This window comes from Peromyscus californicus, unplaced genomic scaffold, assembly GCF_007827085.1.
Source record: "Peromyscus californicus insignis strain IS unplaced genomic scaffold, ASM782708v3 Scaffold_17__1_contigs__length_78620276, whole genome shotgun sequence".
Lineage (NCBI taxonomy): Eukaryota > Metazoa > Chordata > Mammalia > Rodentia > Cricetidae > Peromyscus > Peromyscus californicus.
In genome coordinates, this window is record NW_026294469.1 from 58,144,218 (window position 1) to 58,172,000 (window position 27,783).

Genomic DNA, 27,783 nt, shown 5'->3' on the forward strand with positions numbered 1-27,783 from the left:
GGTTACTGTGATTTATTAATGATATTTATGTATTCTTTATCTGCTGGAAACTTGTTCACTGTATTTTTGAAGCTGTTAAATTAAACCTTCACAGGTGGTCAGTTGGGTAGCTTTTAGAACATGCTAACAGGACCGAGGGGCATAAGTTTGAGACCCATGTCTTTAAAAATATTATCTATATGGTCTAGAATTGTTTAAAAATCCTGGCATGTAGTGTACAAAAAGAATATAGATTTTTTTCAGAAGTAGTCTGTCTTTAAAAGTTTGTTTCTGTCTAGATTATCATAATAAATTTGGTTTTGCCAAGCTTCAACTTCTTGCAAGTATTGGCTAAGTATTTTGTAATGGTGGATGGTATATTTTGCAACCTCACATCTTTGCCCCAAGGATGGAGGGAAGCATCCATTTTCCTTCCATTGTTCCGGAGTCTCAATAGAAAGCCACAGTGCTGGGGGATCAGGAGCCTGTTGCCCAGGGAGGGTATGCTCATGAACTGGCGAGGGGAGGCCATGAAAAGTGATCCTGTGGAACAGCTGCCTGCAGCATCCCGTCAGCTGCTGCAGCTTGCACATGTCCCAGCGTGAGCGGTTCCCTCTCCTAGCTGCGGTATTTGGGTCTAGTCCTTAGTCATCCTATACCAGGCCAGTGAATAACTCACCAGCAGAGTCACTGGGTTTAAACTAGCTCAGCGGAACATTTTACTGTGGGATTAGTTGGAGGATTCGGGAAGGACCGAAGAAGGCTGCTGGCTTATAGGGTGACCTTTGAGTCTCATCTGGGTTAGCCGTTGGTATTTTGATTTGGTTACTGTGGTCATATTGTGACAGCTGCTGGCTCATTAGAATTCAGTTCCACTCTTCTGTTTGCCTAGCAGGAATATTTAGGTTTCTCTTACTTCAGAGTGTTCCTGGCTACCGTGAGTTTACCCCAGCATAAAGGTGGAGCGCCGAGTTTTCCCACCCCGGTGGCAGAGGCAGGTGACAGAGGAAACTTCTTGTAAAAAGACACATCTGAGAAGATGCTAATGTGGTGTTTCTTTTCGGTGAAACTGGCTTTTATGAGGAAAACTGTTTTTGCACATCTTCATGGGCAAAGGGAAGCGTGACCACAAAGAAACACCATCTTTTCAAAGCATGGCTAGTTTTACTAGCCCACGCAGGCAGATGGGGTTTTTACTAGCCCACTAGGTCAGATGCAGAAATGTAAATATTAATAAACAGCAAAAGCCAACTCTGGAAGGTTTTGTTCACTTTCAAAGTGTTCTGAAACAATTAGATGAACGGCCTGCTTTTATGTTTATTAATGTTGGACATTCCTTGATGAATGCCTTTCTTTCTTTCTTTCTTTCTTTCTTTCTTTCTTTTTTTCTTTCTTTCTTTCTTTCTTTCTTTCTTTCTTTCTTTCTTTCTTTCTTTCTTCTTCTTTATTATTATCATCATCATCATTATTACTATTACTATGTTGCTTGTTCTGGGATTGAAATCAGCACAATTGGCTAGCAAGTGCTCTACCACAGAGATAAACTGCCAGGCCTGGTGTCCAGGTGTGTGTGTGTGTGTGTGTGTGTGTGTGTGTGTGTGTGTGTGTGTGTGTGTGTGTTTAATGGCATTTCTCATCTTGAGTTGTCTAGTTGTCCTCTCTTAGGTGGTGGGCTGATAATATGGCCCCTGAAATTATGGATTGTAATGGTGTTTTTATTTGATTTTGCTTGCTTGACTTGAGGGTATTGATTCTTTTAATATGTTAAACCATCTTCCTGAAACACTGAGAAATGTGATGATTTCAGTGTAAGCGTTAGTGATTTTAGCCTCTCTGATGGCTGTAGAAAGGTTGGGCTTAGAGAACCTGAGACTGCTCTTCCTTTACTACACTGCCTGCAGTGCTCCGGGCTTGGTGTTTTCAACTCTTTTGGCAGAGAGAGGAAGAGCGCTTTGGGCGGTCTCTAAGGTACTGGTCTTTTATTGTTCATGTCATTTGGTCTGTGCCCTGTGTTATTTCATTAGATATGTTTGTTTCATTCTCCTTTCTAATCTCTTCATCCCCATCTTATAACCGTCTTCAAGTAGCATTCATAGGCCTTGTATTTTCCAAATGTTATTAAAAAATAACTTTAAGAAACTTGCTGGGCACATGCCTTTAATCCCACTACCACAGTGGTGGTGCACGCCTTTAATTCCAGCACTTGAGAGGCAGAGGGGGGTGGACCTCTGTGAGTTTGAGGATAGCCTGATCTACAAAGTGAATTCCAGGACAACCAGGGCTGTTACACAGAAAAATTTAAGTCTCAAATATCCAAATATGAAAAAAAGAAAGAAAGGAAGGAAAGAAGGAAGGAAGGAAGGAAGGAAGAAAGAAAGAAAGAAAGAAAGAAAGAAAGAAAGAAAGAAAGAAAGAAAAAAAATTTTAAATTTGTTTTTTTGTGTGCACATGTGGGGTATGTGTGTATGTGTGTGGTATGCATGTACCACAGAGCATATGTGGAGGTCACGTGGGAGTTGGTTCTCTCCTTCCCACGTGGGTTCCCCGACTTGAATTTGCTCATCAGGCTTGGTGGCCAGTGCCTATACTTGCTGAGCCCTTTACCTTGCCCCAAATGTAAACTTTCAAGCCTGGCCTCAGCTAAATGGTTCTTCTGTATCTCTGCTTCCTCCAGCTCTGTAATTAAGGGGTGTCTAGAGTAAAATAATGACTCAGTCAGTCGAATACCAGAGAAAGAGTGTTCTGCTGCAGGCCAGTACTCAGGGTAGCAATACAGGACCTCAACAAATGGCCTTAGATGGTCCAAGACAAAAATAACCCTGGAAACCACATATATAAGGTTTAAACCTACAATGACATAAATGCCCATAAATTAGAATCTGCTCTAGATCCTACTAAACTGGAACCAAACCCTGTACCAGAACTGGGCTGAGGGAAATTCAATTTTTATTTTATAGTTGTGTGTCCTCGGTTGTAGGGAATATGCTCCTATTGTTAGGGTATGGTTCATCTTATGGTTTGGTGGATTTCGGTTTTCGGTAGCCACACTACAGATTGTTTGATGTGTAAGAAGAAGTGGGTGAAATCAATAACATTTTGAAAAGCCATTGAGGAAGTTGATGGTTCCCAGCATTCAGATAACTCACTTCCTGCTGCCCAGTCAACAATCACCCCTGCTGCTCTTTTCCATGGTCTTGCTTCCTCTCTGTTCTGGGGTCTCCTCTGTAGTGCAACAAGACTCATACTGTGCCTGTGAAAGACTTTCACAGTTCCAACAGGTTTACAAAAAAAAGGCTTTATGAAAGTTAGAAGAACCCATAACCAGAAAAATGTGCCTTGAAAACTGTGGGCAGCAGAGATGTGTAGGTCCCCGAAGGATCAGGGAGAATTCTTCTGTGCAAGGCTACTCACTCTAGCTGGGTGTGGTAACCCTTGCTCTGAGAAGCCCAAGTATCTGGAGCTTGGGTTTAAACAGCCCCGGCCACATACCAGAAAGAGAGAAAAAAAGTTATTTATTCTGAAAGAAAAACAATCATTTAAGATTCACATGCAAATAATGCATTTGTGTCTGATAGGAATATTTGTGCTCGATGTACTGGAAAATTTGACTAATGGTGGCTTAATTTTTTTTTTCCTTCCTAAGTTTGGTACTAGCTACTGCTAGAATGTATTCGCAGGTCTGTGGTTTCATGGCTGGTGGTTCTGTGATTCTTTTGTCCTTATCGTTGTCTCAAAATGACTCAGCTTCTGGTGTCAAGATTGGGAAAGGAGGGTTTAGTAATGTCCTTTTCTACCCAGAACCCTGATCCTCTGTCTCCAGTTTGAGGACTGGGATGGGTGATGGTTGTGTATGTAGTAACTCCGCAGACTCTCCAGTACAAACAGAGAAGAAAAGGGTGTAGAGCTTTCATAATAAACTATTTGATTCACAGTGTTCATTTTTAAGAGTCATCTTTTTTTAGATTGATTTAGTTTTATGTGTATGAATGTTTCTGCATGCGTGTGTCATGCATGTGGCTGGCACTGGTTGAGGACAGACCAGGGCACTGGATTCCCCTGGAACTGGAGTTAGGATAGTTGTGGGCCCCCATTTGGATGCTGGGGGCCGCTCTGCAAGAGCGACAAGTGCTCTTAACGGCTGGGCCGGCTCTCCTGTCCCCAGAGTGCACATATTAAAAGAGAAAAGTGTGTACTTTTTCATGCAGTCATTTTGAAAACCGAGAGCAAAATTTCGTGCAATAAAGTATAAAAGTGTGTCTCAACTCAGTTTTGGTCAGCAAAAGAGAACACAAGACAGATAGATGCGGAGTAGGTTAAAAGATATTGCAGTGAGGTTGGTGCTGGAGTTGGGGGCAGGCTGTTCACGTTTATCCACATCCCCGAGCCTTCATTACGCTGACCCCTGAGCAAGTCGGGAGGCAGCCAGTTACCTAACTTTGTGTGCCTGCACTGACCAAACCTTGTTTTCATGCCTCTGGCTTTTTGCCTCTCTAGCCTCTACAGAGTATTTTGTCAGTTTGGTGGTTTGAATGTATTTGGCCCCCATCATCTCAGAGGGAGTGGCACTGTTAGGAGTTGTGGCTTTGTTGGAGTGGGTGTGGCTTTGTTGGAGGAAGTGTGTCACTGCGGGGGAGGGCTTTGAGGTTTCCTATGCTCAGGATTCCACCCAGTGTGTCAGTTGACTTCCTGTTACCTGCAAGATGTTGGACTCTCAGCTCCAGTACCACATCTTCCTGCATGTTGCCACACTCCTCACCATGATAATAATGGACTGAACCCCTGAACTGTAAATGAGCCCCCTCAATTAAATGTTTTCCTTGATGGGAGTTGCCGTGGCCATGGTGTCTCTTCACAGCAATAGAAACCCTAGCTATGACAGTCAGGTAGCCAGCCTACAGTTTCAGTCTCAGCCTCTACCCTCATCTTTTTGGTGCTGTCTTTGGTAGAGCCAAATGTCGATTGAACCACCTCCCGTTAGACCCATGCAGCAGAGGCTTGGTAGCCTGAATGTGCCACTGAAAGCGACAGGCGGAGAGACCCTCTTTCTCCTAGGTTAAAACAGTCTCCAGAGAGAGTTTTTACCCCTAACAAGTTGTCATACCTACCCTGTGTGGCAGGGTCGGGGGTCCCTCTTTTCACTTCACATGTACTTAATTTTACTCGCTGATTTTTAATGTGGAGGATTAGGTGTGCAAAAAGGCATTTACTTCTGGACAACACACCAAGACTGAGACCAGGCTCCAACTTTTGGTCAGAAGTTTTCCAGTCCTGCTGAACAGTACTGTGGCATGAACCGGGTCAGGGGAGAACACAGGCAGAGGGAAAGACTTTCTATCTATAAAGATAAACAGGGTGGGGAACTAAATAGTGATGTTTTTATGTAGCAGTGACATTGTTCTTTACAGTCTTCATTCGAAAGATGGTGTCTGAGAATTTGGCATATGATGCACCTCCCAGACTTAACTAGTACACTACCTCTGTAGAGACTCTGGGGTTGGGGATTAGACAGTAAATTGCTTTAATAAACACTGTGGAGTGTGTAGTATTTCGCTGTATGCCTGTGGAGGTCAGAGCACAGACAGCTTCCAGGAGTTGGGTTTTTCCTTCTTCTGTGTGTGTTCCAGGAATGAAATTCAGGTGTCAGGCTTGCTAAGCCAACTTATTGGCCCCTCCACACTGAATTTCTTAAAGCTTTCATTACCCCTCAAGTCCAGGGCAGTTAATTACTGCTGTGTCTATTAAAACTGTGTCCTCCCTGGGTGCACTGTTGATACCCCCTAAACATGTGACTGTTGTCAGTGTTCTCAAGATACTTCCTTGGGACTCAGAAAACTGCCATTTTAAGCACAGAATGACTCAAAGGATATCATGGCAGTTGTCCGTCTCTGGGACTAGTACAGCAATGTAGAGGTACACACTGGGAGCCTGTTTTGGTCCTGGTTATGAATTGAAAATGTAGTGGCTTTGAGTCACGAATGATAACAGTTTAAAAATACTTTTGTTTTCTAATGCGGGCAGAGCAGAAGGCAGGAGCAGGTGGGCATGGGATAGTATGCTCCGTTCCCAAGACATCAACACCAAGGTGGGAGGGTTTCTTTCTTAGCCTGTCCACAAAATCCTTTATCCTGTGAAATAAGCCCCTCATTGCGACAGCTTTGTTAAATTCAGATGTGTCCCTTTGTGAAATATCTGCCTCCAGCTGTTTTTCTTCCCATTTTAAAGGTTCTCAATTTCATCTTCGCACATGACTGAGAGGCCCTCATGTTGAGTCAAAGAGACCGGCCAATAAATAGGTTTATTTGGCTGCAACTGAGCAGTGGGGACACGACTAAGAACAAGGCTTTTCATCTGCAGTACTTGGATAAATACTTTCCATGTGCTTGGGAATGCCCTGGAGATGTCTCTGCTCAGTTTTTCTCTAGAGAGCCTTGGCAGGGAGTATGGCCCCGTGTGGAGTTGTACTGCCTTCCCTTTCACAGCTAAGAGTTGCTAAGGTTAACGGAACCATGTAGTATGTTTGAGCAGAGCTGATTCACTGGATCTCATTTCCTTTCCTTTTGCAGAACATCAGACCTAGGAGGTAACCAGTGCAGTGTGTGGGGCACAAGGGAAGAGAGCTCTTTATAGGATGGAACTCAGACACTTTTTGTCTTCTCAATAATTGCTTGTTGATTGCTTCTGAATTTCTTGACGCATGTTTATTAATGGGAAACATGATGAGGAGGCATTGTTGTCAACTGGTATAAAATACAGGTTTTAATTGTTAGAATATATCATCAGAAACTTTCGTGTGGCTTGAACATAACACAAAATACCTGATTTGTGGGAAGCGGTGTGTGGTGGATCAAGAAAGGACTGTGGTCTCTGGGACCTTGTTTGTAACACCCCTCCTTCATCATGCTTTGGCTGCCTGACTTTGCTAGATCTCCTGACTGCTTATGGTAGAGTTTGTCATGTGAGTAGATGGCCTGTGTCTGGATGAAGTAAAATGGAAACCACCTGGTGCTTATGCGCAGTTAATGCAAATGATGATTGTGCCTACTGTGACTTTACAGGAGATGTTTGCTGCTGCTTGGGCCCCGCCACTTGGAAACCGAGCATCATGTAGTGAAGTTTGGAAGAATGAGGAAGTGATAAATTATGGGCCATATTAAGGCCGAATAAAAGTAGAGAGGACATACTACCTGATGACATTTGGTAGAGGAGAGGGAGATGAAGAAAGGGAAGAAGGAGAGAAACACATAAAAAGCTAGTTTTTACTGTTCTTATCCCAGAATATGATCATCCAGCATTGTATTGTAAGCAGTGACCAAAGTCTCAGAAACCCCTGAGTGCTAATTTCTGTGCCTTTTACTTACCTTGGCTATTTGGACCAGCTGTATTTTTAACAGTTCAACTAGCCAATCTAAAGGCTTCAGGTGCAAATGCACATACTTTACGTGTAATGGCTTCTACTTAATTGGGCAATACTCACCACAGGGGGAACTCCACTAGTGGCCCTAGTTCCCTCAGAACTTCCAAATTGTTTGGACATGAGCCTAATATCCATATTTTTTGAAACTTCTAACAACTGGTCTCTTAAGAGAATTAAATACACATTTTCTCTAGTTGTTAGTGTTTATTTCATTGTAGTGAGTTTTCCTATTTCTTATAATGACCTCACAAACGTGAACTGAAAATTAACATGCGATGATTACAAATATTTTCACTCTCACGACAGACCACTTCAGTAGAGTGGGTGATCCCTGTGAGCTAGTTGTGGGGTAATTGGTCTCTGTGAGCTAGTTGTTGGAACAAACTAACATGGAAAATAGTTCAGGAAATGATTTTGCAACCTTGAAAGAGACCTTTTCTTTTCCCTCTTCAATTCCCCCTTTTTCTTATTAGGGCATAAAATCATGAAGACCTACTAGGGATGGGGAGCATCCTCAGGGATGAAGACCTACTGGGGTGGGGAGCATCCTCAGGGATGAAGACCTACTGGGGTGGGGAGCATCCTCAGGGATGAAGACCTACTGGGGTGGGGAGCACCCTCAGGGATGAAGACCTACTGGGGTGGGGAGCATCCTCAGGGATGAAGACCTACTGGGGTGGGGAGCATCCTCAGGGATGAAGACCTACTGGGGTGGGGAGCATCCTCAGGGATGAAGCAGTACTACAGACTGATGCTTTTCTATGAAAAATCCTCAGTCACTTAAAAGCAAGTTGACAACCAAACCAAAGAAAATGGCCTACTCACAGTCTTCTTATGGTATCCAAATGGTTAATAAGATTTTGTGGCTGACGTTTCACGAGTTTCATTTGGTTCTGAAGTAAAAATTTATGGCTTTTCTCTCAGCTGAGCTGATGGTAGTTTACTAGTGGAATTGAGTTCACACCTGCTCTAGCATAAAAAGAATCCTCTTTGTGAGTTAACACATTCTTGGAGCAGACCAGAGATGACTCTAAGTCTCCACACTGTTGTTCCCTGTACATGCTTTAGGGAGCTGTATATATAGACTGGCTCTCACTTGCTGACTGTCCACAGCTCCATGCAATTTGCAAGCTCCCCCCCCCCCTCCAGGTATGTAGCTGTAGAAATGCATTTGCTCTTTCAGCTGGCAGTGGGTCTGCACTAGTCCTGTCAAGTGTGCATATGGGGAAGTCTTTGCCTTCACTAAGCCATTTAGCTGTTCCAGACATGGTCTGTTAGCCAGGCACCGTATGATGGCTTCTCCGAAAGCTCTAGTTAAGGGGCAGGATGTGTAAAGTGGTGTACACTTAGGTGGATAATTAATAATGAGTGTGGGCATCTAAGGTGGTAATAGAATATATAAATATCAGTTACCTCTTGAAGCAGTATCAGCACAGATCACCTTTCTTTGCCCCAAGTGTTCCTCCCGCCAAAACAACAAAATGCTTCCGGTCCGCATAAAACATCTTCACGGCTGAAGCAGGACTAATTCCCTGTCAGGTACTGTTTCCCGTGGTCACTGTGATCATGTAACACATCTCAGTGGTCAGATTTAAAGAGCTCACCTAATTGATAGCATTTTGTGTGGTGCCCTCACAGATGGCAAACATCTTGGGAAAAGATATTTCGCTATATTCTAAAATGTATAGGCCATTCATTTATCCAAGAAACTAGCTTTACCCCTCTGCATCTCCTACCCCTCCAACACCCCCCCCCACCCCCGCCCAATCAACAATGGGGGTGTTGTTGATTTGGTAACTTCAGCACAAGTAGTTATTTAGAGACTGAGGCAGGGAGTATTTTCTAGTGGCTAAGTTGGAAGGGGTAGAGATGATGAAATTGATTGCAAGTTCAGTTTTGGGCTTGGCTGTGTCGTGAGCGGATTTTACACCTCATGGCTTAGCTGTCTTGATTTTCAGGCATAGAGGAAATGCTCCCTGACAGCCGCGATGGAAAGGGCAAGTTATAGATTTGTGAAAGCTCAGGGGAGTAGCTTACTGCTTGAAAGATTGCACTGACTGCTGCGTGAGTAGAAACTGATGTTATCGAGATATCTGCAGTGGCCGGATGTGGTGGCATACTCCTTTCATCCCAGCAGTCAGGAAGTAAAGGCCTGGGAGTTCGAGGCCAGCCTGGTGTACGTACTTCACCGTGAGATCCTGTTTCAAAACAAGGCAAGACAAAACAAAACAAAATGTTCTTTAAAAAAAAAAAGTTCTCTAAAGTGTTTGTATTTTTGGAAACCATCTGTATAAACTCCATTTATACTGGCTGACTAAAATGATGAATGTCAACCTTCAGTTAATCTTTGGTTCATTCATCCATTTAACAGATACTTCCAAAGGCCTGTGAGAAAATCCTCATGCCTGGTTAGGTACTACTACACACTGGTGTGCCCCTTTTCTTGCCTTCAGATTGGCATACTTTCTAAAGGAGGGTCAGGCAATGTCAGTCAGAGGTTATTTAGGACATTCGGGAAATGATCAGCGGGTACCCCAAGTGCTGTTGGAGCACCCAACCCAGCCACCAGCCTCTTAACATGGCTACAGTTTTTTGAGATATTTGCTCTTTACAAGTCCGTCCAGAGTCCTCTGCATATATGATAAGCTTCTTGGCTGGGTGCTGCCATTGCTGTTTTCTAGAGAAGGTGGGTGAGCATCTGTGGAAGCAGGATACCTACCCAGTGCTTTGTAGTCACTAAGTGGCAGAACCCAGAGTCCAAGCTGCACGTGCTGCACTCCAGCGCCCTTGTCCTCACCTGCCCTAGTATCCCTCATTTGAAGAGAATATACAAAGAACTGCCAGAAGTCAACTGCAGCTAATCCAACACTCGATAATAATAAAGCCTGTTTTTTTTCTTTCCCTACTAGAGGAGTTCGTTGATGGCAGGAGGATGCCTATATATTTTTATAGTCCCCCCTTCCTGCTCACCTTAGCAGGCTCATTCCCATACTTCTTCATTTTTTTTTCTCATCTTACATTTCTTGCAAGGTGACTGGTGGACCTGAGCCAGCCCATGGATTCATGACAGGAAGCAGAGGGGCCAGAGGTTAGGTCAGCACACATACCTACCTATATCTCATCCCATCAAGAAACAACCAGAAGTATCACCAGAAATGTAGTTTGTCTGATCACATCACAGCAGGTAAATTTTGAAGGAACACACCCACCTGAAACTCTGAGAGAGGCTGTTGAAGTGAGCATCCACAGTGTGGGTCTTTGACTCAAGCAACTGGGTTTGGGCATTGACCAAGTCAGCATAAGCTTCGAGACAGACACACGGTCGTGCTTGGACTATATCTTAAAGACTGGGTGAGTACTGTCTAGGTACAAAGAGAATTACCAGGGGTCACAAATGTCTTGGTGAAGCTGAGCAGTGTTGGCACATACTTTTAATCCCAGCACTTGGAAGACAGAGGCAACTCTGTGAGTTGGAGGCCAGCCTGGTCTACAGAGTGAGTTCAAGGACAGCCAGGGCTACACAGAGGAAACCCTGTCTCGAAAAACCAAAAAGATAAAATAAAAGCTATAGCTGATGTCTTTGTGAAGAGCAGAGCTGGAGGCTACATCAGCAGGCCCAGGCACAGTCCCCAAAGGCAGGGCTGACAAGCTAAGTGTAATAGAACTCTAGCTCTAGAAAAAGGAAGGGTCTCTCTTTTACATTGGGGTTTCCTCAGACTGTGTGGTGAACTGCTCAAGGGAGGGTTTAAATGGTGGGATAATGTGATCTGATCTGGTTTGTGGCATAGGGCAGTCACTCCTGCAGATGTGAGGGTTGTGAGATTAACTGGGCAGTGACTAGAGCAGGTGACGAAAGATGGAACTGAAATCAGGGACAGTGACAGGATGGATTGGAGCACTATGCAGCTGTTGGAAATGGTGGGACTTGGGAACTGATGGATAGGGGAGAGGTCATCTTGGCTTCTTGGTGGTCTGTCTTGCTTGGGTTCCCTGTTGGGTGATAGTGTTACTCATCACATTATCCAAAATGCAGATCTGTTATGGGGGATTAATGTTGGTAAGTCCAGTTTTAGACGTAATGATTTTTTTAGATGTTTGTGGGAAGACAGATTTGTGGTTCTGGGTCAGGACTACGGAGCTGGCAAGCAGCATCCCATACTTAGCAGCAAAATAACAGGGATAGCTAAATTACCCAGCTAGAGCCAGGCAAGCATATTTTCTGATTAATCATTTGGTTTTCTACAGACTTTAAATTGAAAAAAGTAAATCGTCTATCTTATAAACCTTTATTCCCCCTACAAACATGCCATCTTTAAGTAAACTAGTTAATTCTTGCTTAATCAGTGATCACTTTCAGTCTTGTATTTAATCACTCATCATTAGCATAATGTTTTTTACTACTTTTCCCTCTGTTTCCTTACCTCCTCCTTCCTTCTCATGCCGCCTCCTTCCTTCTCCCTACCTCTTCTTCAATGTCTCCTTCCCTTCCTCTCCCCTTCCCTCCTCCTTCCCTACCCCCTGACCTCCTTGCTTCTTATCTCCTCTGTACCTTCTCCTTACTTCCACCATCCCCACCCCTGAGAGATCTCTCTGGAACTCTTATTCTAAGGGTTAAATTTACTCATCATCTTTGGAAATCATGATAAGTTCTTAAAAAAAAGAAAAGAGCTGACACCTCTCTTTGTATTTGTGATTCCTTATATACTTTTCCCTTCCAACACAGAGTCATGCTTAGGTGAAGTGGTGGCCCAGTGGTGGCACATGGGTGACACTGTGACTAACGTGGTTATGAGTGAATGAATGATGGATAGAGGAGAAGACACTAAATCCCCTGCCTGGGTAGTCCTTACATTAGGGCTTACATGGCAGTTCATCCCATCAACACATCTCTGATTAGAGAAAGCTCTTAATTCCACAGCTACTAATCTCTCTTTCTGTTCATTTTTTGAGGACTAAAATTCTAGTTTCCTTCAAAAATGTGATTGGGAAATATTTACTCCATTACAGAACATGGTTCAGCCACATCTTGCACTTTTCCCTGGTGTGCTGTGCTGGTTTTATGTCACCTTGACACAAGCTAGAGTCATTTGGGAAGAAGGAACCTCCATGAAGCAAGTACTCTCACCAGAATGGCCTGGAGGCAAGGCTGTGGCACATCTTAGTTTTGATTGATAATTGATGTGGGCGTGCCCAGTTCATAGTGGGCTCTGCCACCTTTGGGCAGATGGTCCTGGATGGTCTAAGAAAGCAGGCTGAAAAGGTCACGAGGAGCAAGCCCATAAGCAGCCCCTCCTCCATGCTCTGTTCTCCAGTTCTTGCCTCCACGCTCTTGCCCTGGCTTCGCTCAGAAATGGTCTTATAAGCTGTAAGCTGAATAAGCCCTTCCTTCCCCAAGTTGCTTTTGGTCGTGGAGTTTGTCACAGCAGTAGAAATGCTAACTAGACTCCCAGTCACTGCCCTCTGCATATGTTCTAGTTACTCTTTCTCTCTGAAAATGGTGACTCTAGGACTAATATTCCTGATTGACAGTTGACTGATGGTTGATTGAAATGATTTGGGTTTTGGTTTTTGTTTTTCTCTTCACTCATTACTCTACAACTAGGGCTTCTGTGTACGCGTGTGGGATGGGACTTTGCATTTATCCTTATCTGACTTCTTTTGGTTTTTGTCCACAAATATGGCACATTTCCATTCTCTGCCTCTGTTGCCCTGGCAAGCAGATGGCATGATGCCTACCAGTGAGTGTTCTTTGGTTTAATTCCATTTCCTCGATGTTGAACCTCTTTGGTAATCCTTGCTGGTAAGCTTAGCTGATTTACTAGCTGGTTAAGGTTGCTTTTCCTGTCACATGTTTCTCGTATGGATATGGTGAAGATAATTATAAAATCCACTGTTTGGGGTGAAATAAGTAAAGTAATGCATGTTCGATGTGCAGAGGAAGGCCTGGGTCATAAGGGCCACACAGTATAGTGTTGCTATTGCAGGAGCTGTGGGAAGCTATGAGAGCTCTTTCTATGATTAGAGATAATTTACCAACCTAAAACAGATAGGTCTTTCACTTCAAGGAAGGAACAGAGAGTGTTCTATAATTCAATACATTTAGCAGGCAGGAGATAAAACATGAGTGAAGTTTTCAGTGACACCCTAATTATTAACTGACTGCCTTGTTGGATCTCATGGGAAAAAAAATAAGAAACTAAAAACAAGAGTAAACACAAAGCCTTAATGTCACATGGACAAGTTCTAGGTGTCCCTTTACCTCTGTCTGGGTTTAAGACAGAAATGTACAAAGCAAGCCCAATGATAAATGACAGTTTCTATGAAAATTGGGTTCATGTTAACAATAGACTGTTTCCTTACCAAGGGATGTTGTTATATACTAAGACCATGAAAATTAGACTCCCAGATTTTTCACACCATCGTTCTGTATCAGACACGATTCTCAGAGAGTGATGTGTGGTCTCCCGGGGGAATTGTGAGAGGCATCTAGGCACACCCGGAAGGAGGCTGTGGGTCAGTATCTAACAACCTGTTGTAACTAAGCAGTGGGACCCTGTACAGGGCTTGGGCTTATCTCAGCTAAGGTTAAGTCAACTAAAATTATTTTCATAATAAATGTCACAGTGGTGACAGTTACTGGGGACAGCAGCATATAGTTTGTACAATTAGATGCCCTACTGGACAAACTGCTCTTTGCTTATGTGTAGAAATATGATTAGGACATGAAAAAGAAAATCTTCCTGACTCATCGTACCATGGAGTGGAACTCTGGCTGGGCTCCAGTCTCGATTTCTAAGGCGATTCATCCAGACCTTCCTGTGTTCATTTGTATTTGGATAAACTTCTTGGCACATTGGTGAGAACACAAAAGTCCTTCAATACACCTGGCATTTTTTTTTTAAACCGGTTGTTTTCTTGTGTAAGGGTTTTGATCTAGTGCCATCAAAGCTAGCAGTTCTGAGAGTTCAGGTTTCATGTTATCCAATTATTTGCAAGACATGAGAGATGCTTTATTAGTTAGGAAGCTTTTCTCCTCTTCTGCGGAGCTTTTGAAAAATCATCCTGACTTCCATGCTATTTTTTGCCTTGGCACCCATGGCTGACGCTGTGTCTCAGAACTGAGACATGTAGCCAGTAAGCCTCAGAGACTGACAGGCTGGAGGATTTATGCAACGACTACCTTTTCCCAGAACGAAGTAGGGGGTTTGGGTGTTTTGTTTTGTTTTGTTTTTTTTTCTTTTTCACTTTCGTGTATGCACAAATTAGAATCTTAAAAATAAAACCTACTTCTTCCTTTTACTAATAATCTATAGCCAAACAAAAAAGCAAAACAAAACAAAAAACGAACAAACAAAAAGAACCAAAAAGCTTACCAAATTTTCTATAGATCTGCCTTGTTTCAAAAATCAATTTGAACACCAACTTGAATCTGCCTGGGGAGCAGCACTCTCCGACTTTTCTTTCCGAAAATCTGGATAGTTAAATTGGAAGCATGTTTTGCACATGGTTTAGCAGTTAGTAGCCTGGAAAATGACCCACTAGCCAAGATAGTTTTTTTTTTTTTTTAATAACATCTTCATTGTAAGTGCTTGTTTAAAATTTCAGCCGGTAATTGACTCTTTTGCACACTGTTCATTGTTAATTCCTTTCAGCCTGTTAGAGTTTTGTAAATGCATTGCCTGCTAAGGTGTGTTGGTGGAAGAGCATTAGTGTTGTAAGAAAATCTAGATAAATGCGGTGCTTCAAAGCATTTGCCAATTAGTATGTGAGAACAGATCACCGTGATTTTACCAGTGCTCAGGATGGCATGGCCCCTTGCATTGACCTATTACTTTATTTTGCTGTCTGGCTCCCTTCTTAGTCCATTCTCCATTATGGCAGCACCATCCTTTCTTCATATTTTTGTTTAATGCTATCTGTCAGCTTCTTTGAGTCATTCCATTTTATAATGTTTGAGTTAGAGAAATCATTTTATTTTTGATATACAGACCACTGCCATTTACTGTGTTTTGGGGGATGCCCATTATCACCGTTCTGAAAGTAGAGGTATTTCTTGGCATTTAGAATGTAGCTGCTCAATTTCCATTCCTTAAATTTTAAATGTATGTGATAAGGATACCATTTCACACTGTAGGTATAAGCACTTACTGCCTAATGATAAACTGTTATAAAATTTACAGTTGGAAAGGAGTTAAATTCTGCCCACCAGGTAGAAAAGACCACTAGAATATGGACATAGTCTCAGGAAATAATGGTGTAGATAGCATGTGATTTATCTGTATATGGGGAAGAAAGAAAACTAATGATTGGGAATGTGCTGAACGTAGCTTAAGCTATTTATCATCATGTACAAGTGGAAACTTGCACAAAACCCCTCTTGATTAAGTTCTGTCTGAAACAAAGGATATGATTGGAAGTGTAGAATGTGAGAATATTTTAAGAGCATGATGAAAATCCAACTAGGGCCTTTAGCAAGCGAGTGGTCAAATGAGACGAGAGAAAGAAGGAGGTGCAGGCAGCTTGATTTGGTTATGGAAATTCGGATGCATTCACGACTTTGGACCTGTGGGGTGTTACACTGGATTTCACCATCAAATTATGCTATTTGTGACAAATAATATATGAACCATTGATTGAAACACTGAAAAGTGTAAAGTAGGTAGGCCGGACTCCAGCCTTTTTTTTTATCTCTTCAAGCAAAATCTAACAATCCTGATGGATGAGGGGCTCCAGTACATAATGAGGGGAGTAAAATGGGAGGTGGGTGGAGGGAGGATCCAGGGCAGGAATGGAGGAATATATCAGAATCAGATTCCACAACCATATATTTGAAAGCTGGTCTGTGTAAGGCTAAAATCCACCATGAGGAAAATCCAACTATCGACAGGATTAGAGACTGATGTGCACAGAGCAACTGTTTGTTAAGAAGAAGACCCAGCTGACACCAAGTGCTGTGGAGAAGGAGAGCAGCAGCATTATGGGAAGTTGTTAAAAATATGGAAGAAAGAACCCCAAAAGTACAAGAGAGGAAGAGAACAGTCACTCACGAGCTCACGATAAAGAGTGATGAGCTATCTCCTCAAGCTCCTAGATGACAGGAGGTCCAAAAATGGTTTCTCAGCCTGAGACACAGGACGGCTCTCATATGGACAAGCGATAAGGGCACTGCTGAAACATGAATAAATTGTTTTCACCTCAGTATTCACAAAGGAAGGTGGAGGACAGATGCTACAAATGCACATCAATTTCCCAAGGGAGAAAGAAGAAACGCAAAAGAAGTCAGAGTCAGGCCAAAGCAGGTGAGCAGGGGGGACAAAAAGAAAACGAATAGGCCCTGAGGCTTGGCAGTGGACGCCGGCAAACCTCAAGAAGGGAGAAGAAAGAAGAGGAACCCCGGGAAGGATTGGAGCCAGGGAGTGGACTTTTACATGAATGCTTTTGGTTTGCTTTTATGTTGTTTTCATTAGTCTTTGTGTCCTTAACAATTGTCTGTAAAGGAAGTTAGGTAGGCATAGCTTAAAAAACTTTCCATGTATGCTCCTTGAATCACCAAGACATCTTGTCCCCCACTGCGTGAAGTTCAGCCTTCTCGTTTAGTTACTCCCCTGTGCCCAGCCTGTTAAGTCTTACTGTTTCTAAGGCGTTTGCTGACTCACCAGTTAGTCAATGTTTAGTGATGGATACCTGGTAGGGACAGGCTGTGTGCTGGATTATGGGATGGTAGGCTATAAAACACAGGCATAGTTTCAAGGCCTTTGAAGTTCCCCACCTGCAAGTGCTTTGCTTTGTGACTAATGAAAGATGGAGCAAGAGTTGATCAGAGAACATGAGAAGGACGCATCAGTTGATTGTGACCTCTGTTTACTTCGGTATCACGTTGTCTCACTATTTCCTAATATCGTGTACACAGTTCTGTCTGATGAGTGACAATCCCTAAGGGAACAGGAACCACAGCCTACCACTCTTCAACTGTGTTGTGCATCTGACTTTAGTCTGTCAGTCATATGATGAAGATGCCTGGGCTCCACCTGCATAGTGTGAGTTCAGGGGTCACAATTTCCGTGTGGATCTCTGACCTACATACCACTTCAAAGCATTTCCATTTTAGTTTCCAAACTGTTCATGTAAGGACTTATTTTTAGCTCCTCCTATTTCTTTCTCGCTTAGTAAAAGTGATTCATCACCTACTTAGCACCTAATTATTTACCATCAAGATATTTTTACCCCATAAATTAATAACTTTTTTGGCAAAATGCATGATATTTAATATGCTAAAATTATGTATACTTCCACTGGGGCAAATGGAAGCTGAATTGATAGATATTTTTATATTAATGCCTCATCAAATTAATAGATTTAACCTATTGGTCCTACAGGTTTGCTTCTGTGGTGATGTGAACTGGCAGACATTAATTACATATTCATTCACAGTTTAACATTGTATGTGTGTCCTAAATAGGAGTGATTTTTTTTTTCCTATTTTGAAGGAAAAAAATGTGAATAGACTTTTTCTAATGGAAAGGCGGGGAAAGCCAAATTAGAGGGAAAAATTGCTTTATACATATTTCCAAAAGAATATCCATTATAATTTTTCAAAATATACAGCCAAGCCTGAATGAACCTGAGGGAAAAAGCTTTGCCTTTTCAAACTATTAGACAAATAGCTAACTAAGGATGCTATGTAGGCAAGTATATTTAGCTTTTCTTTTCTTTTTTCTTTTTTTCTTGATGACATTGAAACCAGGGCTTTCAAACATCCTGAACACTTGCTTTATCACTGAACCTCACACCCAGCTCCCGATTTTGTTACACTTTCTAGTATAATGTCTGCTGTGCTGTGTGACTTATTCTATCCAATGTGGGGGTAGGAAGGGGTGTGTATATCCATGTGTGTGGGAACCAGGAGTCAAGTGTGGGTGTTCAGATCCTGCCATCTTAGTTGTTGGGGCAGATCTATCATGGGCCTGGAGCTTGCCTAGTAGGTAAGCTTACCTGGTCGGTCAGCCAGCTACAGGGATCCACATGCCTCTGCCTTCTCAGCACCAGAATCATGAGTGTGCACAGCTTTCCTGGCTTAGAAAAGAAAACACAACGTTTTATTTATTTATCTATTTTTATTTATGTACTTATTTATAGTGTGTATGTGTGTGTGTCTGTCTGTCTAACACACACAGTTACACACACACACACACACACCCCACAACATGACAACTAGGTCATCAGCCTGGCACCAAGAAGCTCCCTGACTGTGCCACCTTGATGCCTTGCTAACCCCTGTCTGGCTTCTTTTACGTAGGTCCTGGGGATGGAATTCAGGTCTTCATGTTTGTGCTTTCCTGATGGAACCGTTTTCTCAGTCCATAATATTAAAGTTCTGCACACTCTGGAAAGGAATTGAGAGCTCGAGTTGTGATTTTCATTCTCCTGAGATGTTTGTGGGTGCTGCTTAATCTGTAAGCTGGTGGGCAGTCAGGACGTTTTGTGCTGTTTCCCCTCCTATTTAGAATGACAGAGCTGAGTTTGTTGGAGGTGCATGTTTTACATGCATGGACTGTTTTAATCACATGGATGTGGACCTGACTCTGAGCTGCTTGGAGCCACAGTATCAGAGCGGGCTTATGGGAAGCTGATGGCTCACATGTTTGGCATGGGTAACAGATTCACTTTCATCAAGACAGATCAGAGCTGGAGAGGTGGCTCACCAGTGAAGAGTGTGTACTCACTTTGTTAAGGACCCAAGTCCAGTTTCTCACACCCACATCAGGTGGCTCACAACTAGCTATAACTCCACTTCCAGAACGATCTGACAGTCTCTGCCTTCATGAGCACCTACATATGCATGCGCGCGCGCGCGTGCGCGCGCGCGCACACACACACACACACACACAATCACAACAAATTTGCAAATTTTGTGTCTTACCTCCTTTGCGCTTCTGTTAAATTCTATGTGTTTAATAAAATTAAAATACATGAATTCATAAAAACCATAAGAATCTATATTTCTTTTTATTATGTGGCTCAAAGGAAAAGAAAATGTATAATTTAGATAGTGTATGTACGTACATCTTCTCACATGGATCTTCCCCCTTCATTGAAATTATTATTGCCTGTTTTTATTCAGAATTTTTACAAAGTTAAAAATGTAACCTTTGAGAGAATGAAACCTCTTTATTTTAATGACAAAAGTAGTCAGAGCAGTAATCATCGTAAAATTATTTCTCAGGATATTAATAATCATTTATTTAACCATAGGCCTCTTTCCTAATCACAGAATCTTGATTGGTGAAGTTTTATTTGGAGGCATATCCCACTGTTAATGGTCCATGAATGCCAGTAACTTATGGAAAGGTTCAACACTGTATTGCTTGATTGGTTTTTAAATCATTGTTTGTAAGCTTATTTGACTTGTCTCACACACTGATTAGTATCATTCCTTGGGATGGAGATAAATACCGCCTCTGTTACCATTCAGTCTAAAGTCACTCATTAATCCCATTCCTCAGTGTTTATTCTCCAAGTGCTTTCTTTCAAACACACACCTTTAGTGCCACATCCTTGAAGTTGTTCTGTCCTGGTAGGGATGGAGGTACCCCACAGGGAATCTAGGGAGTTGGTGTTGAGGTTCAGACTTGAAAGATCACAGAGAGACAGACAGGTGGGCAAATGAGGAACTGAATAGTGAAGCTGCATCCTCAGGGCTTAGAAGTAAGAGGACAGCGTGGCCATCTCTCTGAGAGCACTGGGAGGTACTGGGTGGCGGGAGGGGTCATCAGCTCATGAGTGGCTGTGTCCTCTGTATTCAATATTGTCATTCATTCATCAACTGTGTGGCCTGAAATGACACCAGGACACCTGAAGACAATGCCTGCCTGTCCTTGTGCAGCTGGTTTTTGGATGCTAGAGACGAATGGTAAAGTATTGCTGGTGGTCTCAAAGTGGGCCAGAGGTACATGTGTCCAGGATGGGTACAGACTTGGTATTTGCCACGATCATTGAACAAATTAGTGGCTAATAAGAATAATGTGATCACTTTTGGTCTTGAGTTGGTGACAGAACATAGATTTATTGATAGCTCGTATTTTCTTGGAACATTGAAATCTACCTATGATATGTAGTTTTTAGTCATTTACGGTTGTCTCACATATTTTTGGGGTAAGTAGCAAGAATCCCACAGTTGAGGGGAAAGTATTAGAGTTGGGTTTAAGTTATAAGTAGACCCCAGTGTTAGGCTTATTTGTAATTTTAGATGAGGATATTTGAGAAGTGACCAGTTTGGAGAGGTTGGCTTGTGTTCATGGTTTTTCAACAGATTTCTATAAGAAGAATTCTTTGAAACATGTGACCAATATCATTAAACAGAAGCATCAATTTTTTATTGCCATGTAAACAATAAATATTCTATATAGTAATTAAAATTAGACATTTCACATACCAGTTATTGCAAATAAGCAATTTAATGACTATTTTTGATGGAATTCATAGAGCAAAGAAGATACAAGATGTCACTATACAGAAGTAAGAAAAAATAAAGTTGAGTATAATGAATGTAGAGATGTGTTGAGACTTACTCTGTAATTAATATATGTCTGTGAAGAATTTGAATGAAGAATAAAAAGATTATGCTCTGGCAGTCTTAGCTTGATTTGTTTCTTCTAGAATAGAGGTTGCAAGTGGCTAGGAATTTTGTCTTTACATGCCCAGCTGGGGAAGAAGTTCAGGTATCAGCTGAGGAGGTGACCCCATCAGAGACATCCACATGGGTGGTTGGTTACATGATGCACACTGGTAGAGAAAGGTATAGTGGGAAGAAGTTAGAAACGCAAAGATATTTGCTTGGAACAAAGATGTGATAATGAACTTGGGGAGCCTTTGGAACCACCAAGCCCATGTTGTTTTCCTTGTAGCATCATAGAGCAGTGGTTCTCAACATGGGGGTCATGGCCCTTCTGGGGTTGAATGGCTTTTTCACAGGGGTTGCATATCAGATTTCCTACATATCAGATATTTACAGTATGATTCTTAACTAGCAAAATTACAGTATGAAGTAGCAACGAAAATAATGTTATGGTTGGGGGTCACCGTAACATGAGGAACTGTATTAAAGAGTCACAGCATTAGGAAGGTTGAGAACCACTGTTGTAGAGTCTCCTAGAGTAACAGTCAATAAGTCTCTGCTCTGTCAGCACTACACCAGCAGTGTCCGTGACCTTTACACACAAAATGGTTTTCATAGACAAGAGGTCCTGGTATTTTGGTAGAAATGGATGGTACATCCAGTAAGGACTTGGGAACTACATCACTGGCCTAGTTGTAGGCTTCTCGGTGGAATTCAGGATTTGTTATTCTGAAGCAATTTACACCTGACAAATTGAAGCAAAGTAGTCTGCAAACACTTGGAAACAATTTAGAGCATAGGAATTAGAGTGGAATCAGGGCAGTATGTATTCACAGTGGCAAAGATGCATGACATGGAGGACTCCTCATGGATTGTTCAGCTGGCTTCCATGCTCAGATAGAAGCTTGCACACTGATCTAACCACTTAAACTCCAAGGCCTTCCTTTCTGAGGGATGTGGAAACAAGGAGGCCATACTCATAGGGTGTTGTGTAGGGCAAGAACCCGGCCCAAAGTTGGACACATGGTAGGTCTGCACAGGACCATACACTTCTCCTTTGTCTCTCCCATGCATCTGACTGATGACGGGGATGAGGAAATGCAAATATCTTCATCACTTCAGAGGAAGTTGGTCACTTGCAAAGGCTGAAGATCTAGATTTCCGGGTGGGTTTTTCTGTTGATTTTTCCCGGTGTTGACTTCCGGAGACTCTCTGTAACTCTTCACTGCCTACTGGTTCTCCAGTTACTGCATCTTTGCATGCATCCTCTCCACACCCTTCCCAGGTTCTGCTGTCCTACCACCTTAGCCGTACTTTTTTGAATTCCTGTTTGCATCACAGGAAAATTGATTGAAACCACGGAAATGTGGGCCCTGGAATGACGCGACTAATAAGCCTAACATTGAACTTCTTTAGGCCACCTGTGGAGAGGGCCTGGGTCCTCTTGCTATGGCTTTCCAGTGTTGTCTGCTCTTGGTCTTTGGTGATCTGTCAGAATAGAACACCCTGAATCAAGCAATTCTTATGGAGTCAACAGACAAAGGCAGGATTAATAGAATTTGAGCTACTAGCCTTCCCAAATGTGTGTTGTGATTTTGTGTAGTTGATCTGACAGTAGCTCCATTCAAACACAAGTACATATCTTCATTCTTTCGTTCTCTTCTTCATTCACATCTTCCAGCTTAGTTTTACCTTTGCCTGTCATGGAATCATCTCCCATGGCTCCTTGGTGTCCTTCTCCTTTTCTGTTCTGTCCCCTTTCCATAGGTAAATGGGGCCGAGGAGATTGCTCAGCAGGTAAGATCACTTGCTGCGCAGACACGAGGACCGGAGTAAAATGCTGGCTGTGTCCACACATGCCTCTAAGCCCATTTTGGTGGAGGACAGGAGGATCCTGAGGTGTGCTGGTCCCAGCCAAGCTCCAGTTTCATTTGGAAATCCTGGCTTAAGAGAATGAGGCAGTGTGTGATGGAGCCGGACCCCTGACATCTTCCTGTGGTCTGCACACCCTTCGTACATGTCCACATACACCACATACCAACACAGGCAAATATCTTCTTTACTGTCTGGCAATGATTGTTAAACGATGATAAAGATTTATTCAGATGGTGTGAAAGTTGTGACCCATGTCAAACTTGCAAGAAAGAATCTGACTCTAGCAGCCGCTCCCACACTGTGTAGACTAGAAGGATCGAGAGCTTTACCGATTATGACTTTCTTCCAGCTCTCTTTTTTTCTGTCTTGTAAAACATATCCATCTCTTGTGCTGCAAAACAACCAATGCTTCTTACTCAGTTTCTCCAGCTACTGGCTCATTAACAATATTGCTCCTTTACCTTTGAAAGTGCAGGTATGAATTTTGGAGGGGATTTTGGAGTTTGGTTGTAAAGTCCAGTGACTCCCCAACTTCGTTGCTCAGCAGCTGTGTGTTCTTGGTTGACCTGTTCATCTCCAGGAGGTCGTCTTTCCCAAACTGGGAGCCATGTGTAATTGTTTATGCTCTAGACCCCGCATCAGCCAGTTTGCTGGAGAATTAGTCTTTGCTTGTGGGTAGCGTCTTGTGAGAGCCAGAAGGAGAACTGTTTCTCTTCTCGTCCCTTCTGTCTCGCCCTACACTCATAGTCCCCTTTATTCCAAATTAGGGTCATTTTGGCATGGTACTTCCTGAGAGATATCCCTGCATGAGCCGTGTACATACACAATTGGACCTGTCTATAAATGACAACGATGAGACCATCTCATTCATTATTCTCTATGCCAGAAAAAGATTTCGCTTGGGTCTCTGGGGGCATCAAATATCCAAACTTGTAGATGTGAGGAGGCTACTGTTCTAATATTGATATTATGTAAGAAAATACACCATTTAGTATTCATATTCAACATGTATAGCTCTCTATGCCTGGGGTCAGCCAACCATAGACAGAGGAATCCCAACCTGAGGACCTTCACTCCAAGGAGACAAGCAGACATTCCCTTCCTGTGAACAGCTGAGCAAGCCAAGCTTTAACAGTCTGTGATAGATCATGTCAGGATCCAAACAGCGGAACCTTCAGTTTTGGAGGCAGGAGGAAGGTCACCTGGATTGGGCAGGACATACTTATGGAGCCTGCCAAATGATTGGAATTTTCTAGAATGATCATTGAAAATGTGGAAGACTCTTTTGGAGTGAGGGTCACCTGCGAGTTTGTGCATCACCTCTAAGGAAGGATGAACACACGAACATACTGAGAGCTACTCATGTAGTTTATCCTTCATATTGTGCCGAATGTGATTGGATTTGTGGCTTCTATGGGACCCACCTCCCCAAAGGGGAGGTGGAGGAGAAGATGCTGATGTCTGTGATGCTGGTGTTGTATTGGATGGTGGGGTGCGGGGGAGGCTCCCACTGGAGAGATTCAGATGCTGTGTGAGGTTCGTATTTGACCTTGACCAACCCCACTACACGTGTCACTTCTGTGGGCCGGGTTCGGTCCTTGGCTTATGACTCATACTGTGAGAAGGAAAACTCATTATAACGGTTTGCAACATTATAGCTTTTTGTTGGTACCAAATGTCTTAGTTTTGTCATTTTTGTTTAGATTTAACCTCTTTCCATTTAAGTTAATTTTCTGTAATGTTTCCCCTTCGATACCATTTACTAAAATATTGCTATATTTCTTCCCCTGAATAGATATATCACTTACTCACCAGGTGTCTTACAATTGTGGAACAGAGGTGTAACATTTCTTTCTAGATTATAAGGCTCAAAGTAAGGGAATAAAATACATTTCTTGACAACAAACACTATACATCCTCTTAATTTGAGACACGTAGTTTGAAATTATGGTATGTGATCAAATGGAGGCCATTTTTATATGAGCCTCTCTATCCTTAAAAAATAAAGAGCCGGGGTGGGGTTATAGCTTGGTGGCAGAGTGGTTGCCTGGCATGGCCAGTGCCCTGAGTCTAATTCTCAGCACAGCAAAAAACTAATTTAACAATTTTAAACTTTTAATAATGTTATGTATCTCAGTGCCATACTGAAATTTAAATGAGATCTTCACATCTGGTGCCAGAAGAAGACAGGAGAGTTTTGGTACACATCACTGTTCTTCAGCATCTAAGAAACTCTGGGGAACATAAGACAATGTTCTGTCCTGTAAAGGACATGTCTATGAATTTGCTGTTGAGAGACTTTTAAACCATCCAGGCAAAGTTTAAACCAGGCAGTTACATTTAGGGTGTAAAATTCACAGAGGTCTAAGTGGAAGTTTTGTATTGAAGGTGTAAGATGGACTGTTAACTCAGGAGTAGCAGGTGGACTTCTGATGTTCTAAAGATTACCAGCACTTAAAAGCACTTGGCTGGGAGTAGACTAGAATGTCCATATGAAGGAAGAGATGGGAACATCTTTTTTTTTTTTTTGCGCATAAAGAAAGATAAGAATTTACTATTTCTTATTGGCTTTAGTTATTTAATTAGCCACTGTTCGGAGGGAGTTCATGGTAGAGTCATAAAATAGGAAGACTATACTCTTCATCCCTAGAACTGAGTTACCTTTTCTCTGACCTGGCAGAATTTCCACTTTCTCTGTTATTTTCCTACATTGTTTATAATTGTAGTTATTTTTCCTTTCCCATAAATTATCAGGTCCCCGCAGAAGGAGACAATATAACATATCACAGAAATTATACCTAACAGCCATGTAGTAGCTCATCTTACAAGTATTTTTTCTCTCCTAAATCTTTTGTTTGCTCATTCCCCAAAGAGTCATTCATTGGTTGAGTCCATCCCATGGCCAGGCTGGGTTTTAGTCTCTGTGAATATGGCTATGAATAAAAGATACTCTCTACATACAGTGGCCACAGGTGATAAAGATAAAGTTTTCAGAGACCTTCACTGTCCTCATGTGACTTAACAACTTCACAACATAGGTATTATCATCTGCTCTGTTTTATGGATAAAATCATCAAGGTATCAAGATAGTGGGTAACATGCCCAGGTCATCAGTTCATTAGTAGTGTCTCCAGGGTCTCCAGTTCAGGCACAGTAGATTTACCTCTCAAATCTGTTCTGTCACCCTATTCCACTACAAAATATTTGGCATAAGATAAATCATCATTATCACTACTGATATTATTAATAGTAACTATTCCTCACACTCAGATGAGCAAATACTCAATACCTGATTATTGGCCAAACAAATATTAGAAGCCAAGGGTTCCTCATATTTACTCCCAGCCAGTACTTTACCATACAGTGTGAAGTCTGATAAAAATGTGGTAAATGAATGATAGAGAGACCGAGAATGAGGGAACTATGTGTGGAAGAGATAAGCTTCTTTGGTTTTGGGGTTTTTGATGTTGCCATCTGATTTTTCCAATACTTTTCCACTCCTGTGTTCAAGGGAGCCGATCTTTAAAAGTGTATTTCCATGTCAAATAATAGCATCCCATTTCATTGACTGGGAAAAAGTTCAGGGGCTAGAAGACCCTAACTAATTAAATAAAAGACTTGAGATTTACAAACACATTTGAGGTGGTGGTTGGGCCCATGCTTACTAGAGGGAAGAACATTGTGCCTGACATTTCTCTCATGAGGCTATTGGTTGTTTCACACTTATTGATCAAACCTTTAATAGATCTTGGAAGTGCATAAGTATGTGTGTATGAAAGAGAGGGAGAGACTGTAAGTTAGAGCACATATTTATTTCAATAAATACTTGTAAAGTTGAATTTATTTTGTTTATACTTTTTTTTGCGGGGGGAGGGTAGAATATTGAAACACTTTTCTGGGAAGGGAAAGATTTTGTTTCTGCATGTGAGGCTGTTCTAATACCAAGCACCATATTTAAGCATCACAAATATACACTAAGCAAGGGCCAGATGCACAAGGAATTTTAGCAGAGTTTTTCTAAATGGCAAATAATTAGAGGGGAACAGATGCCTATGGGCAGCAAAGGATGAAATGAGGTACCAGGAATTTTAAAGGGAGATAGAAATGCGTACGTAGAATGTAGTTGGCTTCAAGGGTGTTTAAGCCTAGAGGGCGTTCTCTATCGAGTTCTCTGTTTTTGTGAGTTTGACTTAAATTCTCTTCTCTCTCTACCTGTATTCCCCAAAGAAATAGATCATGCTAATCATGCCAAGTGGAGCAGATTTTCTTCCGAACCTCCGTGTTGGACGAGTCTGCGGCTGCAGCCCTTTCTTCTCCCTCCCCAGGGTCTTGTCCTTTTGCAGAACTGCCAGGATATGACATTTCATAACAGTGTCACTCCTCATTTATTCATTATTTATACCCCATCTACCTCCAAAAGAGGTTTTTAGGGAGCCTTACCCATCAAGGCCGCATACCAGTGCAATATTTTCTCTTGGTGTGTGTTTTAGGGCAGCCGGAGTCCCTCCTGTAGGGCTTGTGACCATTTCCAAACCGTTCTGCATAGTCTTGATGTGGGAAAGGAAACAAGGCACCAAGAATAAAGAGGAGATGAGCAGGAGGCATTTCCCAGCCTCCTCTAGGGCGGTAGTTTAAGCAGCAGGGGCCCTGCGCAGAGCTCTGTAGCAACCCTGGAAAGCTAAGCAGCAGCACCTGATCATTACCCTTCAGGTTTAAGATTTACCTGTTGTGCTCATCGCAACAGAAGAAATGAACTCTCTGTAATTAGATGGGAAGGGGGAGGAGATCGTGCTTTAGTCCCTTTGATCTTGAGCTACAATAGGCTCTGCTTTTGGAAATTTAATTTGAAAGAATCCAATGTACACATCTGCTTTTTGTACCACAATTTCTATTGAGCTTG

At 42.3% G+C, this 27,783-nt stretch overlaps 1 protein-coding gene and 1 long non-coding RNA gene across 15 annotated transcripts in view; one reads left to right on the top strand and one right to left on the bottom strand.

Annotated features, from left to right (window-relative positions):
• Positions 1-27,783, top strand: part of Tcf4 (transcription factor 4) — a 347,519-nt gene that overhangs the window by 126,355 nt on the left and 193,381 nt on the right. The gene's annotated exons all lie outside the window — the stretch shown is intronic.
• Positions 16,201-27,783, bottom strand: part of LOC128112949 (uncharacterized) — a 15,554-nt gene continuing 3,971 nt past the window's right edge. The window contains exons 2-3 of the long non-coding RNA XR_008219240.1: positions 18,386-18,466; positions 16,201-16,558 (exon numbers count right to left, since the gene is read on the bottom strand). This is a non-coding gene — a long non-coding RNA (uncharacterized LOC128112949). The remainder of the gene's footprint in view (positions 16,559-18,385; positions 18,467-27,783) is intronic.